Raw genomic sequence first — 19593 nt, forward strand, 5'->3', positions numbered from 1 at the left:
GGGGCATTGTTGGCACATGATGGCATATATCACGTTGGTAGATGTGCAGGTGAACGAGCCTCTGATAGTGTGGCTGATGTGATTAGGCCCTATGATGGTGTCCCCTGAATAGATATGTGGACACAGTTGGCAATGGGCTTTGTTGCAAGGATAGGTTCCTGGGTTAGTGTTCTTGTTGTGTGGTTGTTGGTGGATAGCTCAGTGGTTTGAGCATTGGTCTGCTAAACCCAGGGTTGTGAGTTCAATCCCTGAGGGGACCATTTGGGATCTGGGGCAAAAAATTGGGGATTGGTCCTGCTTTGAGCAGGGGGTTGGACTAGATGACCTCCTGAGGTCCCTTCCAACCCTGGTATTCTATGATTCTATGAAGCCCTCCCATCAGTGTTGGTAGCCTCTTCACTTAAGCACTACAGCAGCATAGCTGCAGCATTTTAGGTGTAGACAGGCCCTTAGATTGTAAACTCTTTGAGCAGAGACTGTGTTCTGTGTTTCTACAGGGCCTACCACAATAGGGGCAACTCATGTGAATAAGGGTTTGCATGGTTGGGTTCTAAAGTAGAAAAGCCAGAAAATTCAGAATTTGTTCCAATGCTGTGGCTGTTATCAGTGTGGCTGCCATCCTTATTGTTATTTAAATAGAGCTGTTGTGCACCGCTCAGTTTACATACATCACTGACTCTCTTTTCTCGTTCGTCTAAACTAACTTCAAAACCCAGCTTTCCCAGGAGCAACATCGTTATAACATAACGGAACATAGCAGTGTTCCGTGTGCTGTCGAAGTATGGACTGACCTTATTTTCAAAGGTACTGAGCACGTCCCATTCTATTTAGCAGGAGCAGTGGGTGCTCAGCACTTTTTGAAAATCAGGCCATGAATGTTCGTCCAGGCACACACATTTCACACCACCACAAAGAGCACAGCAGGCCTCTTAGGAAGGAAACCTTTTTGATCTGATTCTGAGGTTAGGATATAAAATACATCTTAAATCTTAACTCCATGACAGAGGTTAGTCCTGCTCTCGTATATGAAGCAAACAAGTGTTCGAGCATGGCGACAAAGCTGGATCATTGCTAGCCTTGCATTAGGAAAGTCATAGTGTGCACATACTCCTAAGTCAGATATCAGTGAAATAGTCTCAAACTATCACAATTAACTGTATAAATCAATATAGCCATAAATGTGGGATTCCATAAGATCATAGTATTCTATGTTAAGACTACCTCGCTCAACAGCAGATCAATGTCCCCTAAGCCATGGGAGTGCTGCTTTTAAATAATGACACCAGTATTGCTATCTTTTTACTAGAGGGATGGAAAGGTCTGTGGTTTGATCACTTCCTGCTAGAATTCTTTAGAAGTTTTGAATCCAAAATAATGCCTGTATGGTCAAAATGTACCAAGAAGCTTTTACTAATGATCTCTTCCCAGACAGAGTCCACACAGTTGGCAGAAATCTGAAGGGAAGAAGTTTCAACAACACCCAACTGATTTCATCCTAAAGAATTATTTTTAAATTTATACTCAAAGCGCTAGCTAGGAAACCAAAGCTGAAATCGGATTTTGTTCATGGCTGCTGTACGACAGTGAATTTTAAAATGCTGTTCCATCTCACTGGAAGGGCTAGACGTGAGTCGGAACTATGAATGATGAGCTTGCTCAGTGAAGAGGCCTTCAACTGCACCAAATGGGGTAACTTTTAGGAACACTGATCCAGTTGAGATTTTGGGGTTAACGTCCAATACTGGGTACCACTCTGGTTACGGAGACAAAGACAAAAGTTAAAGTAACTTCTTAGTGTCTGGAGCTGTTCCACTCTTCAGAGGAACTCCTCAGGGCTGCCAATTATTGCCCCTTCTGTTTAGTATTTCAATACAATCTTGGGCCCAGTTAATCAGAAATGATCCATTAAGTGGAGGACGTTGGAAGTGGAATGAGAGGCATATACTGTAATAGTTTATACCATATAACATCGAGAGCATTTTCTCTGTGATCACTAAAATGAGCTTGTCATAAATATAAAGGGAAGGGTACACCCCTGTAAAATCCCTCCTGGCCAGAGGAAATCTCCTCTCACCTGTAAAGGGTTAAGAAGCTAAAGGTAACCTCGCTGGCACCTGACCAAAATGACCAATGAGGAGACAAGATACTTTCAAAAGCTGGGAGGAGGGAGAGAAACAAAGGGTATGTGTGTCTGTCTATATTTTGTCTTTGCCGGGGATAGACCAGGAATGAAGCCTTAGAACTTTTAGTAAGTAATCTAGCTAGGTACGTGTTAGATTATGATTTCTTTAAATGGCTGAGAAAAGAATTGTGCTGAATAGAATAACTATTTCTGTCTGTGTATCTTTTTTGTAACTTAAGGTTTTGCCTAGAGGGGTTCTCTATGTTTTGAATCTAATTACCCTGTAAGGTATCTACCATCCTGATTTTACAGGGGGGATTTCTTATTTCTAATTACTTCTATTTCTATTAAAAGTCTTCTTGTAAGAAAACTGAATGCTTTTTCATTGTTCTCAGATCCAAGGGTTTGGGTCTGTGGTCACCTATGCAAATTGGTGAGGCTTTTTATCCAACATTTCCCTGGAAAGGGGGGGTGCAAGTGTTGGGAGGATTGTTCATTGTTTTTAAGATCCAAGGGTCTGGGTCTGTAGTCACCTAGGCAAATTGGTGAGGCTTTTTTACCAAACCTTGTCCAGGAAGTGGGGTGCAAGGTTTTGGGAAGTATTTTGGGGGGAAAGACGTGTCCAAACAGCTCTTCCCCAGTAACCAGTATTTGTTTGGTGGTGGTAGCGGCCAATCCAAGGACAAAGGGTGGAATATTTTGTACCTTGGGGAAGTTTTGACCTAAGCTGGTAAAGATAAGCTTAGGAGGTTTTTCATGCAGGTCCCCACATCTGTACCCTAGAGTTCAGAGTGGGGGAGGAACCTTGACAGAGCTAAGAAGGCTAAGGAAGGACAATGCAATTCCTACTTTGATATTTAGCACCTAGTACTTTAAGTTTTGGAAGTTCACTCAAGGAAGTCTCCCTCTCGCCCACAAGCCCCATGTGCTGGATGGTCGTAGAGATAACCTTCTTCAACTGTGGGATGAGCTGAGTGTTATGTCCCTTAAAGTCTTATATTACAATTAAGCTCTTTGGTTTTCTGATAGGACCAGTACTACTTACATTTACTGTTCTCACTTATATAGATAATTTTCAATTTAGACATTTTATCAGCATAATGACTGATCTCAACTCCCTCAAAGAGCCTGAATTCAGTCCATTAAAGTATCAGTCAATGGATATAGGGAGTCTATTAATGAAAGTCTCTAACCTATACCCCTTTCTATTGGACTGTAACTGGGTGGCTTGCCCCTAAGCCTAGAGCCGCCAACCCTGATTACTAAAGAACCAGGAGTGATCATATGATTTCCCATATGAAGATCTGCAGGAAGCTACAGTGGGAAGGAGTGGGTGGTGCTCAGAAATCAGAGACTGTTTGGGGTGAGCTGGTGCTATCAGACAGCCCTGGGAGTTAGAACTGAATGTGCAGCCAGAGAGGGCCTGGGAGTGGCCTGCCAAAGCAGGAAAGGCCCCAGGCACGAAGGCCTGGGAGGATGAAGAAAACCCTTTGCTTTGTGTGCACATTTGGATAGGCTTTATTTTGGAACTTTGAGTTTTATTTGGTGTTTATTTTATATTAATAAACCCAGTCCCCAAGGAGGGGTATTCTTGATCACAAAAAGCCTGGGTGAAGTTTTATTTGAATAGTCCAAGATGGGAAACTGAGGCAGCTGCCTGATGTGAGACCCCAGGCCATGAGGAGGAGCATGGGCAGCGACTAGCTCACTGACAAATGCATTGGTGGGGAAGTAATGTTAAAAGTCAGGTGGGGAATGAGACCTAAATTCAGAATCCGGGTGACCATACATCCCATTTTGGCTGGGACAGTCCCCTTTTTAAGCCCTGTCTCAGCCGTCCTGACTTTTTTTGGCAAAACTGGGCATTTGTCCAGTTTGCTCTTGCCAACTGATCATCAGTTGGCAAGAGCAAACTGAAGGCCCCTAGCGGGGTGCAGAGGAACGTGCCGGGAGGGAGGGTGAGCGGCAGTGCCAGCCCCATGTGGGAGGGAGGGCTCAGAAGAGCGGCTTGGGCTGAGCCAGCCCTGCGCACAAGCAGGTGGCAACGGGCCCTGGGGCCAGCCGCGCAGGCAGGCAGTGGGGGCGGAGAGGCTCAGGCCGTCCCTGTGGGCAGTGAGGAGAAGGGAGCCTCAGGTGGCCCCGGGGCCCGGCGGGGTGGGGGGAGCGGCACGGTGTGGGTGGAGGAGGGGGCGGAGGCCCTTTGGGAAAATATGGTCACGCTGAGTGTAGTGTGAATATTCATTGAATGACTATTAATTAACAAAAGACCTGTCTGGTTCTGTCTTATTCTACCTAAAATGAATGCTAATTATGTTGCATAGACAAAATGTTAGATGGAAACAGAGGACATAGGGAATGTGGAGCTGCCAGACATTTCAAATCTTTTGTAGGTGTGATTTAGAAGTGTCTGGAGAGGTTACTTCAATTTGCTGCAGCCACAGATTTATCTTTTGAATAATCTGTCCTCATTTGTATGGGATAAATGTTAGAAAAGATTCTTAAATCTCGCCAGATAAAATTTTCAAAAGCACCTAAGTCCCATTGACTTTCAGTGGGACTTACGTTCCTTACTCACTTAAGACGTTTGAAAATCTTGTCCTTTCTCCTGATACTTTTCTTGGAACAATGATTTAATGGGTCTAATGCTTCCCTGGCTCTGAAATAAAAACAAAAGGCATTGTAATTTCTCCGCAGATTTTTGAAAACAGCTGAAGTGTGTATATGGATCCATTCAGATAAACTGACCTGGCTTGCCTTGAGGTGGAACACTGAAATTTACCTCCAACCTTTTTGTGTATCATTGAGTAAACTGTGAACAGTCTCTAAAAGCAAACAAAATATGTTATTTTTGATTACTGACTTGCATTTTATATGCCTATGTCAATTGATTGGCTGTGGTGTTGATTTGTTTTTATACTGCAAGTATAAATTAAAAACAAAATACCAAATCCATAGCCAGTCAAAACATTAGGCGGCCTGGACACAATAAGTGATCCAAATGCACAGTGCTACCAATAGTGCTGAGTGAATAATTTATTTGACAGGTTTCACTACTTATTTTGTGTGTAGGAATTGCCTGATTATTTCAGCTTTTGAATTCATTTAGTGAATAATTTCTGTATTAAAAAAACCTCACCTGTATCTTGTTCAGGGCAGATCATTGCAGGTAGTACGTGTTCAAAATTTGAGCTAGGTTAGCTACTTCTGCCTGGACACTTAGGTGACGTAGTATTATCGCTGTTCCCTGATTGGGAGGCAGTGTTGCCTAGTGGATAAAGCACTGGAATGGGACTTAGGAGATGTAGGTTCTATGCGTGGCTCAGCCACTGGCCTGTTGAAGGGACATTAGGCAAGTCATTTCACCTCTCTGTATCTCAGTTTCTCCATCTATACAATGAGGATAATGATACTGACCTCCTTTTGTGAAGTGCTTTGAAATCTACTGATTACAAGCACTGTTTACAATTTGTGTATTATTATATTAAGGTTGCTCACTAGAATCGTTCTAGGAAGTGGGCCTATAGGGGGCATGACCGCACTCAGAATGACAGGTTTCAGAATGAGTTTGTTTTAAAACCTGAACAAACTGATGGAAAAAGAAAAGGAGTACTTGTGGCACCTTAGAGACTAACCAATTTATTTGAGCATAAGCTTTCGTGAGCTACAGCTCACTTCATCGGATGCATACTGTGGAAAGTATAGAAGATCTTTTTATACACAGAAAGCATGAAAAAATGGGTGTTTACCACTACAAAAGGTTTTCTCTCCCCCCACCCCACTCTCCTGCTGGTAATAGCTTATCTATTCAGGGGACAGGGCCTAATAACATCAGCCACACTATCAGAGGCTCGTTCACCTGCACATCCACCAATGTGATATATGCTATCATGTGCCAGCAATGCCCCTCTGCCATGTACATTGGTCAAACTGGACAGTCTCTACGTAAAAGAATAAATGGACACAAATCAGATGTCAAGAATTATAACATTCATAAACCAGTCAGAGAACACTTCAATGTCTTTGGTCACGCGATTACAGACATGAAAGTTGCGATATTACAACAAAAAAACTTCAAAACCAGACTCTAGCGAGAGACTGTTGAATTGGAATTCATTTGCAAATTGGATACAATTAACTTAGGCTTGAATAGAGACTGGGAGTTGCTAAGTCATTATGCCAGGTAACCTATTTCCCCTTGTTTTTTCCTACTCTCCCCCCCCCCAGACGTTCTTGTTAAACCCTGGATTTGTGCTGGAAATGGCCCAACTTGATTATCATACACATTGTAAGGAGAGTGATCACTTTAGATAAGCTATTACCAGCAGGAGAGTGGGGTGGAGGGAGAGAAAACCTTTTGTAGTGGTAAACACCCATTTTTTCATGCTTTGTGTGTATAAAAAGATCTTCTATACTTTCCACAGTATGCATCCGATGAAGTGAGCTGTAGCTCATGAAAGCTTATGCTCAAATAAATTGGTTAGTCTCTAAGGTGCCACAAGTACTCCTCTTTTTTTTTTTTTTTTTTTTGCGAATACAGACTAACACGGCTGTTACTCTGAAACATTGATGGAAAACTGTTCACAATAGTCACATACTCGAACTTCCAGTACCATGCAGATCCTTTCAGAGGGTAAAAATCCTACTGATTGATAAGATTCTTCTTCCTGGGACATCATTTTCCCCTAAGGGCCTATTTGTATGGTCAGAATTCTGGATGAGTGTTCAGATGACCATCTGTTTAGCTCTTACAAGCCTATTTCTAGCCTGAATGTTAAATTATTTTTCTGCCACCAGGTACCATTTGGTCCTATCCTGCCCTTCAATGGTGCTCCAGTTCTATGGAGGTTAGCAGGTCTGAGTAGCATTTGGTTTGGACAACTGCAGCTAATCACCGCAATCCCTCCTGCTGTGTATAGACTAGCCATTATGGTCTCAAACAGTTATTATTGCAGCTATACACTACTGTATTTACAGGAACATGTGCAACAGGACATTCATTAAAACAGGAGACAAACCAAAATACAAGGGCTTAACACCTTTGTCAGCCTTGCAGACTAACATAATAAGAAATATGCAGATTAAAGTAATAAGAGCCAGAAGTCAAGCAGAGTTCCCAGCTGGTCAGGGCTCATACCTGGGTGCTTCAGTGGTGGAACCAGCAATTATTCCTAAAGAATAAAAACAATTAAAAATAAGAGAATCTCTAGAGCCTTCCAAGCACCATCAGAATTCCCCCAGATATTCCTTTTGCTTTTTAACACCTGCTATGTTCTCATGAATGACTTTCTTGATCGGCCATTGTTAACGAAGATGCTCTGAGCCATAAGGGTTTAAGGACATTCTGAAATCATGCTTGTTATAAAAATGTCAATCAGTCTTTCCCACATTTAACTGGCAGTTCTTCCAGAAGCATTCACCACCGCTGCCCGTGCAACCTTAATCCACCCCCCTTCTGCATATTCATTCTGATACTGTCATCAAGTACATGATCACAAACTATTTCCCTCCCCTCCCCCCCCCAGCATTCTTGCCTCATTCAGTGAATAGGCTGGACCTGCTCTGGGTGTGGAGCAGGGTTGTGTAGCAAAGGAAGCTGTTGTCAGTAGGACCTCTGCCTCATTTCTTGTAGAGGTCAGAAGGTGTGTAGTAAATGAAACGGGGGACTGCAGGAAGAGAAAGGACAGTCTCATGGTTAAGGCTGTAGAATGCTGCCTTGGAGAGTTGGATTCTATCCATAGGGTCTGGAACTGGGGGTGCTGCCACACGTCCTGGCTGGAAGGGGTCTCCATCATACATAGGGTTTACAGGTTGGTTCAATGGCTGTCAGCACCCTCACTATAAAAATTGTTCCAGCACCTCTGGTTCTATCCCTGCCTCCGTCACAGAGTTGCTAGGTGATGCTGGTCAAGTCACTGAAACCAAACTTTTCATACTTGGGAAATTGTGTGTGTCTCATTTTCTGGGTGCCTGACTTGAGACCCTGGAGTCTGATTCGCAGACGTGCTGAGCCCCCACAGCTGCAGCTGATGTCAGTGGTCCCCTGCTCTGGCTCCCGCAACTCTCAGAGGTGGGAAAGTCTTTGTCTGGGCCAGCAGGGGAAAGAAAACCCATAGCCCATTTAAGGATTGCACATATCCCTTGTGGGTTTGTGATGAAATGATCCTTTATAGCCCCCCACGTGCTACCCCACCCTCTTAATTAGCCAAACGGGAAGCACCTGTTCTGGCCCAGGTGCCCTAGACCTGCTTCATTTACAGGGGCCAGCCATCCCTGTAACCGTCTCAGAATTATAAAACAATAAAAATCCAATTCTGCCAAGTTTATCTATACTGCAATCATGGGGTATGATTGCAGCTGGAGCCGACATGCTCCACCTGGCTTTAATCTAGCTAGCTCAGGTCCTGGAGCAGTGAAGCTGCGGCAGCGTGTGCTTTCGCACCGCCTAGCCCTGCAAGTCGAGTAATAACTCAGGAGTCCAGGTGGGTTTGTACAGCTCATGCTGAAGCATGCACTGCCACAGCTTCACTGCTCTGGGACCCAAGCTTGCTAGATCAAAGCTCCCTCAAATATATCTGCTCAAGCTGCAATCACAACCCATGACTGCGATACAGATATACCCTGAGCACAGAGGGTAATGACCTTTCACTTTCCACTGAGCACCCCACGAGGTCTTGTGAGATCAAGGCAGACTTTTACACGCAAACACTGAGTAAACACAAGATAAGGTGTAAGCGCTGCAATCTCACAGGCACTTTCAGTTTCAGACAACATCATGTGAACCAACCAGGCTCATTATCCTCAAATCCGATTAAACCTTTCCTTTCCCCATTGTCTGGTACACTGTGTGGTGAGATTGGTGGACAGCAGCCAGTTCAAGTTTGTATTACTGGACAAGTTTGTATTACTCCAGATGAATTATTTGAAGGAAACTATAAATGCTAAAGAAGTGGTCATGTGCACAGTTTTATGTTAACTTGTTTTACATGTCTGTCAGTTCAGAGAAATCCCCCAGTACATATTATTTTCTGTTGAACACAATATTGTGTCAGTCTTGGTGCTTTTGTAACTTTAGCTGATGGTATTAAGCATCCTCACTAGGATAGGGCAAACCATTCTAGATAAGTATCTCCTCCTAAATCTTTGCCCGTTTTTAAACCAAACCTTTAAGATTTGGCTATTTCCAAGTTACAGTCAGGAGAAGGAATGACAGTGCCAGAAGTCTTATGAGAGAGGCTGTTCTTGTCAAATTTCCAGATTAATTTTGTGTGGAGCAATGTTTGGATTGAATCTGAACTTGGACCCTTTAGAGACTTGTCCATGGCTAATCCTGGCTTTTGGGGAAAGGGAATGGAGACAAAATTGCTGAATAAAACATATGTACAAAGGATCCAGGTGTGTCTTCATCCGATTTACTTTGTAAAATTGCTGAAAGTTTCTCTGGGATGCTGGGATTTTGAGTCACTCATCAGCAGGCTCTGGCTGTGTTAATTACTTGAGGACATTGAATAGCTGACTAGAATCCATTTTGGGCTACTACATTTTCAATCCCTTCTGTGTGAGCCAACTGTGTTTCATACAGCAGCTGTACTAACCTCTGACTAGTAGTTGGCTTTACAAAAGGCTACCTACTGAGAGCATCTGCCATGACATTCATTCTCCCAGAAATGCTTAATCTCAAAATTACATGGTACGAGTTACATAGTCCAGCGCCACAAACAAGAAGCTAGTTGTGAGTTAGTCAGAAAGTAGCTGAAAAGATGAGGAGTCTTAATTGTTGGATATTCATCATCTGTCTGAAAGCAACGGCCAATATTTTCAAACCTGGATACCTCAAGTTGGGTTCCTAGATCCATAATTGGGTTTTAATTTAAAGTGATTTGATTTTTCTGAAGTGGTGAGCAACTTTTGCTTCCACACTCATTTAGCAGCCTAAAATGGACTTTGGAACTTAACTTTAAGCATCCAGGTTTCAAAATTTTACCTAGTATATATTTGCTATGGTTGGATTAATCACAAATTTCCTATGTGAGTGGAAGGAGCTTGTCTGTGTACTGGATAATTAGACTGTGCATGGGCTCAGAGGTTTGCTTACTCTGTCTTCACATACAAGGACCTATGGATGAGATGACCCATTCCCAAATCTTCAGGGGAAGCATCAGTGGATAAAATTTAATTGTCTCTGAAATCAGAATATGCTCATACCATGCAAACTGCAGAGCCTCTTTCAGTGTCTGCAAAGCATTATCATGTTGTGGTTGCACTTCTGTGATTGTGATGGAAACGTACAAGACTTTGACTGCATATTTGACCAACTATGAGATAAAATGGGACAAAACTTAAGCTCTTATTCTGTTGATTCTATGGATAATGGGTGCAGCCATTCTCCACCATGGGATCTTAGACAAGAAAGTTTGTTTCCTAACAAATTTCTAAATAATGTATCATCAGACATTAAAATTATTCCCTGGTGTCTTAAAGTGGACTCTCCAAGAGGAGCAAATGCTCCAAAGCTGACATACACACACACACACACCCCAAACAAAACAAAACAACCCTGGACATTTATAGTATTGTCAGTTCTCACAAGATATGATGATTTTTCTTAAAGCCCCAGCTCTGGAGTTCTGTGACAGTGAGAATGTCAACTTTCATATTTTAAACAGTAAGTTTTAGTTTCTTAGTTGTAGAGAAAAACTTGAACATATGACCTGCATGTACCCTAAAGACTATAAAACCAGAGAGCAAAAAAGAACTAAAAATTATTTTTTTAATCTCATGATTTCTAGCTTAGTATCATGATTTTGGGGGACTTGACTCATGAATTTTGAACGTTCAGGTTTGGCAATACTGCATGTGAGACCACTATACGTCCTGGTGATAGATTAACCCTTTCTGTTGTCTTGGACCAAGACTAAAATATTGCCTCCCAGCTGGCAAACAAGTGTATTTAAAGATTATTTGTCCTTTTTATCCTCAGTTGTTTGCCGCGATACTGAATTTGGCAAATGGTATAAAAAGACCAAATCTTCTGGAATGTATGAGACTGCGTGTCCCAGTGATCAGGGGAAAATCCAGTGAGCCAGAGCAAGACGTGACCAGTAGGAATCAAAATAAAAATGGCAATGTTATCAAAACTTGCCTGTGTATCCATTTTCTCTCTCAGCTACTGGATGTTGCTTGTTTGCTGTGTCGCATGGTTGCAATTGCTCTACTCAGCCCACTGATTAATGTGTCACTGCTTAACATCATTTTAATAAAGGCTGCTAGACTGTTACACTTGCAATGAGGCAGATGGTTGTCTTTGTGCAGCCCCAGGGCTTTACTTTCTATGTGTTTTTTAGCTTCCTGGAAAGGCATAGTGTTCAGTGCTCCGCTATTCGGAAGAAGGGAGGGATTGCTGGGATATGGCAGAGTGCACCACAGCATTTTGCTCTCAGTTCTGTCTGTGCTGGCCACAGCCCAGTAGTGAGCAGTTGGGTACAACCTTTGATCTCTGCCAGTGTTGATTCTGCCAATCAGCAGACTGTTGGGTAAGAAGGATATGTGGCAACATCCATGTTTACCTAGAGGAGACAAGATGCAGAGGTTCTGTTCACTAATAACTGTTACCTGGAGTAGTTTCTTTGCACCAAGCTCAGAGTGGTAATAGCCTGATTTTATTATACAATGAAAACAGAATCTGGCATAGCTTTCTCCTTAATCTAATTTAGGACAAATCATTGCAGCTTGGAACCATCTCTGTTCCTGCTACAACTCTTCTAATCCTATTGCAATGGCTTGCAGCAATTAATGATACTACTTCTCTTAGAATCAATCATAAGACCATAGGGTTAGAAGGGACTGCAAGGGTCGTCTAGTCTAAACCCTTGCCAAGATGCAAGATTTGTTATGTCTAAATCATCCAGGACAGATGGCTCTTCAGCCTCTTTTTGAAAACCTCCACTGGAGGAGCTTCCACAACTTCCCTAGGCAGTTTGTTCCATTTTCCTACTGTTCTTACAGTTAGGAAGTTTTTCCTGAAGCTTAATCTAAATCTGCTATGCTGTCATTTGAACCCATTGCCTCTTGTCCTGCCCTCTGTGGCAAGAGAGAATAACTTTTTCTCCACCTCTTTAATGGCAGCCTTTCAAGTATTTGAGGACCGCTATCATGACCCACCCTTAATCTCCTCTTTTTCCAAACTAAACATACCCAGTTCCTTCCTCCTTTGCTCATATGGCTAGCATTCCATCCCTTTAATCATCTTTATTGCTTGCCTTTGGATCCTTTCCAGTTTCTGTACATCCTTTCTATATATTGGTGACCAAAATTGGACACAGTAGAGCAGTATTATCCCCTCCCGTGACTTGCATGCTATGCTTCTGTTAATGCAACCTAAAATTGCATTTGCTTGTTTTTTCCCAACAGCATCGCATTGTTGACACGTGTTGAGACTGTGATCCTCTACATCAGTTCTTCTGCCAAGCCGGTTATCCCGCATTCTGTATTTGTACATTTGGTTTTTCTTCCTTAAGTGTAGCACTTTCTTTTTCTTGTCTATAGCCCAGTTCTCCAATTTATCAAAATCCCTTTGAATTTTAGCTCTATCCTCCAAAGTGTTGGCAACCCTCTCTAGCTTTGTGTCACCTGCAAATATGGTCAGTATGTTCTCTATTTCTACATCTAGATCATTAATAAAGATGTTAAGGAACACCAGACCCAAAAAAGATCCCTGTGGAACCCCTATTTGAGACCTCTTTCCAATTGAGCTGTAGCTCACGAAAGCTCATGCTCAAATAAATTGGTTAGTCTCTAAGGTGCCACAAGTACTCCTTTTCTTATTCCATTAATAATTACTCTTTGTTTGCAGTTGTTTAACCAATTACGTATCCACTTAATGGTAGCTCTGCTGAGCCTGTATTTCTCCAGTTTACTTATTGGAATGTCATGCAGGACTGCATCAGAAGCCTTGCTAAACTCCAGGTGTATTATATTCACCACAATCCCCATTCACCAAACCAGTTATCTTGTCAAACAAGGAAATCAGGCTGGTTTGGCATGATTTGTTCTTAGTAAATCCATGCTGGCTGTCAGTGTCCATTCCTTTATCCTCCAAGTATTTGCAAATTCCTGGCTCCTTAAATGTCACCTCTCTGTGATAGAGACCTCTCTCCCTCCTGCCTGGGATTTTTCCAGGCGGCTCAGTTCCCTGCCCACAGTGGGCGATATTCCCATCAAGGCAGTCTGCCTAAACAGGCCGGCATCTGCACTTTGCTTTTTCTTTGAAGGCTATGAAGAACATAATGGCCCACAGTTGTAAGTTACCACACAGCTCTGTATAAGCAAGCACATTTATTCTTAAGTGGAAAGCATTACAGAGAAGACATTAAAAAACAACAAAAGAACCTACACACATGCTAAAAACTTTGCCATAGGCCACTCCAACTTCTGGCTGTGGTACGTGCCAGTCCTTGAAAAACCACAACTGATTTTTACTCATGGTATGACAAGGTGGACTAGGCCCAGAAGCCCCTTGCTGGAGGCCTCAGGGTCCTGCTACACTTGTCCCAGGAAAGAAGCAGTGACGCGGTCCTCCAAGCAGGCTAGAGTGGCTGCAGGGGAAGCAGCCAATCAGACAGGCTTCAGAGAGTAGCAAATCAGGGCTCAGGAGGGCCCTATAAAAAGGAGCTGCAGAGCCAGACACAGGCAGTTCCTTGCTTGAGCTAGGGAAATGCAGATGGTACTCCTAGCTGGCCAAAGAGAACTGCAGGACAATGGACAGCTTAGTGCTAGTAGGGACCAGGGGTGCAAGGAAGAGGTGCTGACTGGCTGCTGGGCCTGAGCTTAGAACAGTCTTGAGCTAAGGGTGAGGCGTCGGTGAAGGCTGGAGCTGCAGGGAAGTGATCCAGGGAAATGAAGGCAGTTTTGCTAATGGACACAGCAGCGCATGGCAGCTGTTCTTAGGGTCTGTGGGCTGGGACCTGGAGTAATGGGGGAGGGCCTACAATTGGACAGAAGTAAACCCCCAGAAGGAACTGAACTGTCAGGAGGCCCAGCTGGAGAGCTGAGGCAAGACCAGACTAAGAGGACAAAACCATTGCCTCCAGGAAGGAAGCCCGGGGAATATGGTCCAATACCAGGGCCAGGACTGGTTTTAAAGACTGCAGATACACCCGACCAGAAGGGGGCACTCAGGAGAGGTGGGTGCCATGCCATTACACATGGTCATAACTGTCTCAGCTTCAGAACTGGAACCATCATGAGTAGTTCGTTCTTTCCTTTTCTACATCTCAGACCTTTGATCTTGGCCTCATTCATGTTACAGGTGATTAGCAGACAATGGATCACTCCTCAGGACATAGCTTCAACGGCTGGGATTTTGTGTAACTGGAGGCAGGGAATTTGCATTCATCTCCTGCTAAATACTCCCTAGGTCTCACATCTCCCCCCCACCAGAAGTTACATGCAGTCCCGACCCACAATAATACACAAACTATTTTTTTAATTCAATGAACCCCAAAGATATTTAAACTTTATTTAGTAAGGTCTCCCAAGGAAATGGCAGGAAATTGCCATATCTGTCACCACTTATGACAGGGTGCTAGGCAGGAACTCCTGAGCCAGCCCTTTGTCACGCCAGCTCCAATTAAGGGAGGTAAGTTGGAGCTGCCTAGAGAAACCTGCACCTGATTGGCAAATGGGAAACAGCTCCCAGACTAATTAGCCTGGAGCTACATACAGGCCCAGAGGAAGAAAGGAAGTGGGGAGTCAGAGTGTGGAAGGAGAGCAGTAGTTCTGCCCTCCTAGGTGCAGAAGCTGAGAAGTCCTTACAGCTGAAAACCCAAGCTGTATGTGGTGAGAAGGTGGGGGGAGCGCACACTGTAAATAAACTGCACCGGTGTTTGCTGAGCCCCAGGGTCTCTGAGTAGTTTATGAACACAGCAGAGACAGGAGCAAAGGGGGCCCTGCTACACCATCCTTATTGTATATCATTCTGATCCTTATCCTTTTCCTCATTAGGGTGACCAGATGTCCTGTTTTTAAAGGGACAGTCCCATTTTTTGGGATTTTTTTTTTATATAGGCGCCTATTACTCCCTACGCCCGTCCCGTTTTTTCACAGTTCCTATCTGGTCACCCTAGTCCTCATTCTGGTACATACTTCTCATTACTTTAAGTTATTTGTGAGGTTCTCTGTCCCATTGCAACTTTCCAACTGTCTCAATACCTGGTGGTTAGGCATTGTTTATTCCCTTTTTTAAAGTTCCATCATTTATACATTTTGTGGTTAATACATTGTAAAAATATATCTTAAAAACAGCTTTCAAAATAGGATAAGTAAAATAGGTTAATACTGCACACTGAAATAACATTCTTTGTTAGACATCTTTATCTTAACTGCAAAGCATCATCTGATTCATAGATTCCAAGGCCAGAAGGGACCATTGTGATCATCGAGCCTGATCCCCTATATAACATATTCCCCAAAATAAATCCTAGAGCAAATCTTTTAGAAAAACATCCAATCTTGATTTTAAAATTGTCAGTGATGGAGAATCCACCACTACCTTGGTAAGTTGTTCCAAAGGTTAATTACTCTCACCCTTAAAAAAGGTATGCCTTATTTCCAATCTGAATTTGTCTAGCTTCAATTTCCAGCCATTAGACTGTGTTATGCTTTCCTCTGTTAGATTGAAAAGCCCATTATTAAATAGTGGACCCATTGTCTAGCAGCGGGTGCACCACTGCCAAATACAGAGGTAAAATAACCCCTCTACTTCTACTCAAGACTCCACTGTTTATGCATCCAAGAAGCACCTTAGCTCTCAGTGCGACGTTGTGGCCACAAGGGCTATGTTCGGTTGATTAGCCACCATGATCCCCAAATCTAGTTCAGAGTCACTGCTTCCCAGGGTAGTATCCCCCATCATGTAAGTATGGCCTATATTCTTTTATCCTAGGTGTATACCTTTACATGTAGTTGTATTAAAACACATATTGCTTGCTTGCACCAAGCTTACTAAGTGATCCAGATTGCTCTGCATCAGTGATCTGTCCTCTTCATTATTTACCACTCCCCCAATTTTTGCATCATCTGCAAACTTTATCAGTGATTTTATGTTTTCTTCTAGATCATCAATAAAACTTGTAAATAGCATAGGAGCAAAAAAGAATCCATGCAGCACCCCCCTAGAAACGCACCAATTTGATGATGATTCCCCATTTATAGTACATTTTGAGACCTATCAGTTAGCCAGCTTTTAATCCATTTATGTATGCCATGTTAATTTTTTGTATCTTTCTAGTTTTTTAACCAAAATGTCATGTAGTACTAAGTCAAATGCCTTATAGAAATCTAAATATATTATATCAACATTAGTACCTTTAGCAACCAAACTTGTAATCTCATCAAAAAAGATAAATTAGTTTGACAGGATCTGTTTTTCATAAGCTCTTGTTGACTGGCATTAAATATATTATCCTCCTTTAATTCTTTATTAATTGAGTCTCACATCAGCAGTTCCACTATCTTGCCTGGGATAGGTGTCAGATTGACAGGCCTATTATTATCCGTGTCATCCTATTTACCCTCTTTAAATATTGGCACAATATTAGCTTTTTTCCAGTCTTCTGGAACTTCCCCAGCGTTCCAAGACTTATTGAAAATCAGCATTAATGATCCAGCAATATCCTCACCCAGCTCTTTCAAACCTCTTGGATGGAATTTATCAGGATCTGCTAACTTTACAATGTCTAACTTTAGTAGCTGCTGTTTACCATTGCTCCCGGGAAAGCCTTAACATCTTTCTCGGCCCATTAGGTGTCAACGGATGCCCCACCTTCTTTCATAGTAACAGCCTTCTTAAATATGCACACAGCTTAAAACTGTAAACAATAATTACTTTAAACAGCTGTTGTGTCACTTTGTATGCAGATCCTTATTATTATACAAGTATCTGTATAAAGCATAGAAAAAAATAGCATACACGACATTTGTTTTTGGCCATTTTGCTGCTTAACCATACATCTTAAGTGACAAAACAATACAATGCCACCCACGATCACCTATCACAATCAGAGCCTTAAAGCTCACTTTTGTCCAGCTTTGTGTGAAACAAAAAAACTTCAAAAACAGACTCCAACATGAAACTGCAGAACTAGAATTAATTTGCAAACTGGACACAATCAGATTAGGCCTGAATAAAGACTGGGAGTACTTGGGTCATTGCAAAACCTAAACCTAATTTCCCCAATACTGATTTCCCCATAGTGTTACTCACACCTTCTTGTCAACTGTCTGAAACGGGCCACTCTCATTTCCACTTCAAAAGTTATTTTTCCTCCCTTGGTATCCTGCTGTCAATTGAATTGTCTCGTTAGACTGACCTCACACTTGGTAAGGCAACTCACATCTTTTCATGTATTTGTACCTGCTCCTGTATTTTCCACTCCATGCATCTGATGAAGTGGGTTCTAGCCCACGAAAGCTTATGCCCAAGTAAATTTGTTAGTCTCTAAGGTGCCACAAGGACTCCTCGTTGTTTTTACATCTCCATCGTGCAGCAACTGATTGAGAGTTTCCTTGGCTTTTCTCATGCTGTTACACATTTGTATGACATGAATACCTTTCGCTCTTACAAGAGCTTTTAGGCTCAATGTTAAAGGACTAATATGTATATCAAGGGTGGGAATATATTATTGTAATTTCTCAGTTAAAACACTAATTGGTCTGGGTTTCACCTCAGGGCATTGCAACATCTTTGTAGATGATTGTGTACTTAATTATGCATCTGGTGGAAAGAAAGGTAACTAGCCTGTTACTCATAAAGTTTATCATTTCCTTCCAACCCCTGGGATATCTTAAAGAATCAGGGATGGTCACAGGTATTCTCTGCTGTTGTAGTGGGTGTGGGCTGATCAGGAATGGGAGGTGACTGATTTGTATGCTGACTATGTGTCATGGATTGTTTTATAGTCCACTATAGGAGTTGCTAAGGTTACGTTATACCAGTCATGGGCAACCTGCGGGCCGCACGCGGCCTGTCAGGGTAATCTGCTGGCAGGCCACAAGACAGTTTGTTTACATCAACCATCCGCAGCTCCCAGTGGCCGGGAATGGCAGACCGCAGCCACTGGGAGCTATGGGCGGCAGTGCCTGCAGACAGTCAATGTAAACAAACTGTCTTCGCGGCCCGCCAGTGGATTACCCTGACGGGCCGCAGGTTGCCCACCACTGCATTATACAGTTCTACATGTGTAATGCTAATTCCTAAAACACAGGCACTCACAATGTCTGTGAAAAACTTCACTGCTTCTCCCTCCCCCACCACCAAGCACTTTATTTTAGCAAGAATTTTAGCTAATAACCAATGCATTTTTAACATAACTAAAGGAAAATAATATAAAATTTAAAACAATTATTGTGGTGCACACTATTTTGGGGTCATAGCCATTATTATACTATTGTAACATCAATTTTTTTGCAAATGTCAGTTATAAATATATCTCCATGTATTTCTGTCTCAGTGAATAATTTAACTACAAAGCTTTTTTTTCTATGAATCAAAACTTTTTGTCTGAAGGAAGAAAAAACTATAAGGCAGAAACTTCAATATTAATGTAAAATAATATTAATAAGATCATAGCCTTTTCTTAAGTTGTATAAACTATTAAATTCTAATATAGCTATGAGTGTACTACAGACCCAAATATTGTATTTTGCTTGGCTAGTTATTCTGCTAATTGTTAAACCTAAAAATAAATTTATTTTTAAAGAAGTTTCTATCTTCTGTCATAACAAGTTTATTAGCCTTGAGGTAAGGTCATCCACAGCGGTGGGTAATTGTATACCTCTCTTTGTATGGGCTGTCTTACTAACTATTTAATTAATAAATCATCTTTGATTGGATTTATCTAAAGTCTGTCATTATTAAATAAATCTCAGCTCAAGGGAACATTACTCATTGAACCTGTAATCACAATTAAAATTGTTATTGATTTTTGGTTATTGATTCCTGACAAATTATGGATAATTGATTATTGACTATGAACAAGGAACCCAATAGGCAGCTATTGATTGGTCTGGCAGGGTGGAATCATGATCTGCCTGCCAGAAGTAGGACTAAACAGTATCAAGGATTGGAGTCTTGCTAGGATGTTCATAGCGCCGCAGCACACCCTGTTCACAGGCTTTCAGATCCATTTCTATATGGATACATACGTGCATATCAGAACAGAATAAATAAACGGAACACCACTTTGGGGTTAATATCAGAACATCGGCAGGCTGGACACAGACTGTCAAACTGCAGGAAAGGTCTTCCATAGCCGTTGGTAATTGTGTGTGTCATTGCGCATGTGCTGTCTTTGCTAACTATTTGATTAATAAATCCAATCAATGCTGACTTATTTGAGGTCTGTTACTATTAACCAAATCTGAATTTGAGAGCCTGCTATTCATTAAATATATAAACGCAATTACAATTCCTATCA

The 19593-nt window shown here is 42.1% G+C and overlaps 1 protein-coding gene across 2 annotated transcripts in view; it reads left to right on the forward strand.

Annotated features, from left to right (window-relative positions):
* The window catches only part of SAMD12 (sterile alpha motif domain containing 12), a 228781-nt gene that overhangs the window by 197659 nt on the left and 11529 nt on the right, over positions 1 to 19593 (forward strand). The gene's annotated exons all lie outside the window — the stretch shown is intronic.

Source organism: Chelonia mydas, chromosome 2 (assembly GCF_015237465.2).
Source record: "Chelonia mydas isolate rCheMyd1 chromosome 2, rCheMyd1.pri.v2, whole genome shotgun sequence".
Taxonomy (NCBI): Eukaryota; Metazoa; Chordata; order Testudines; family Cheloniidae; genus Chelonia; species Chelonia mydas.